The sequence below is a fragment of the Citrus sinensis genome, chromosome 5 (assembly GCF_022201045.2).
Source record: "Citrus sinensis cultivar Valencia sweet orange chromosome 5, DVS_A1.0, whole genome shotgun sequence".
Classification (NCBI taxonomy): domain Eukaryota; kingdom Viridiplantae; phylum Streptophyta; class Magnoliopsida; order Sapindales; family Rutaceae; genus Citrus; species Citrus sinensis.
The window spans coordinates 7094101-7096319 of NC_068560.1; the positions used below are offsets into that span (position 1 = coordinate 7094101).

At 36.8% G+C, this 2219-nt stretch overlaps 1 non-coding gene across 1 annotated transcript; it reads right to left on the reverse strand.

Annotated features, from left to right (window-relative positions):
• Positions 1 to 39: 39 nt before the first annotated feature.
• LOC127902932 (small nucleolar RNA R71) lies at positions 40 to 146 on the reverse strand. The gene has a single exon (XR_008055571.1). It is a non-coding gene; the product is annotated as a small nucleolar RNA R71 (small nucleolar RNA).
• Positions 147 to 2219: the final 2073 nt, after the last annotated feature.

Consider the following 2219-nt stretch of genomic DNA (forward strand, 5'->3'; position numbering starts at 1 on the left):
CAAATTTTTTATGAAATACTTCCCACTGACCAAAATACAAAATTGACGAATGAGATAACATATTTCTATCAACTTGAAGATAAGATTTTGTATGATGCATATGAAAGATTCAAGGAGTTACTTAGGAGATATCCTCATCTTGGTATTCCTTGTTGTTTACAGTTGGAAACTTTCTATAATGGTCTTAACCCAAGCACTAGATTAATGGTGGACACTTCAGTAAATGGGGCCTTACTATCTTGGTCTTACAATAAGGCTTATGAAATTTTGAAGAGGATAGCCAACAATAACTATCAATGGCCATCAACCAGGCAAGCTGGAGCAAGAGGAACAGTAGGAGTCCATAATGTAGATGCCTTGACAACATTATCAGCCCAAGTAACCACATTAACAAATATGGAGAAGGCTATGACCACTGCTCTAGTAACTGTCAACCAAGTTACTAGAAATATCTTGTGTTTATTGTGGAGAAGGGTACTTATTTGACAATTGGCTTGGAAATCTAGCCTCGGTCAATTATGTGGGTAACTTTAATAGACAAAACCAGAACAATCCATATTCAAACACTTACAACCCTTGATGGAAACAACACCTAAACTTTTTATGAAGTAATCAAAATTAGCATACTGCAGAAACCAGTGGACAAAATAGGCCTGCTCAACCACTTGGATTTCACCCGCAAAATCAAAGGTAAAGAAACACCAGCAATGATTAACTCAGTTCTCTTGAAACTCTGCTTAAGAAATACATTGTGACGAATAAAGCAGTTGTTCAGAGCCAAGCTGTGTCTTTAAGAAACTTGGAGAATTAAATAGAACAGCTAGATACAACATTAAGTAATAGACCTTAGGACAATTTATCTAGTAATACAGAGGATCTGAGAAGAGAAGGAAAATAGCATTGCAAGGTGATTAACTTAAGGTCTGGAAATGATGTTCATATTCCTGTTGGTATATCAAAAAAAAGAGTGGAACCCATTTCAAGCCAAGAGGAAACTCAAATTGAAGAAGAGTCGCAACAACCCACTTTCCAGCCCATTGATGTAAATAGCCAAGCTACAACATCAGCAGAGAATAATAATCCAACACTGGTTGGTGAAGATGCTGCAGTACTAATCACATTAGTTCAAAACATGGAAAAAGAGAAACAGCTTGCACAACCTACTGCAACAGAGCAGTTTAGAGATCTACCACCCTTCACTCAAAGATTTCAAAAGCAAAAGCAAGACAAGTACTTTGTAATTTGGGGGCAAACGTCAATCTTATGCCTTTATCAATGTTCAAGTAATTAGGAGTTAGAGAAGTTAGGCCAACAACTGTGACTTTACAACTTGCTGACAGATCTCACGCTTATCTAGAAGGGAAGATTGAAGATGTGTTGGTAAAGATGGATAAATTTATTTTTTCTAGTGGGTTTCATAGTGTTGGACTTTGAGGCAGACAAAGAAGTGTCAATCATTTTAGGAAGACCTTTCTTAGCCACGGGAAAGACTCTAGTTGATGTGCAAAAATGAGAGTTAACATTGTGGGTAAATGACCAGTAAGTTACATTCAATATGCCGGATGCTATGAAGAGTCCTGAAGAGGTTGAGGATTGTAATCTTATTAGTGCGGTGGACTTTAATGTGACAGAGAGGTTAAACAGTTGCTGCAGCAAAGAGGCAATCAATGTTGTAACATTTGAAGAACTCGAAGATGAAGATCTTGAAGGAATTAACATAGCATAGTTAGAAAAGAAGCAACCCGTGAGGGCTGACAGATCTTTTGAATCCTTAGACCTATTGAACAGGGAAGGACAATTGTTTGTTCCTTCTATTGAGTCACCTCTTGCTCTAGAATTAAAACTTTTACCTTCATATTTAAAATATATTTACCTTGATGACAATAATCATTTTATCTTTTTTGAATGTAAATCAAGAAAAGAGCTTAGTGGATGTATTAAGGAGATGTAAAAAGGCTATTGGATGGACCATGACAGATATCAAAAGAATCAGTCTATCCAAACGCATGCACAAGATTCTTTGGAGGACTGCTACAACAACTTGGTAGAGCAACAAAGAAGATTGAATCCTATCATGAAGGAAGTTGTGAAGAAGGAGATCATTAAGTGGCTTGATGCTAGAATTATTTACCCAATATAAGAAAGCTCATCGTTAAGTCCAGTACAATGTGTACTAAAGAAAGGCGAAGTAACTGCTTTAGCAAGTGAGAAGAACGAGC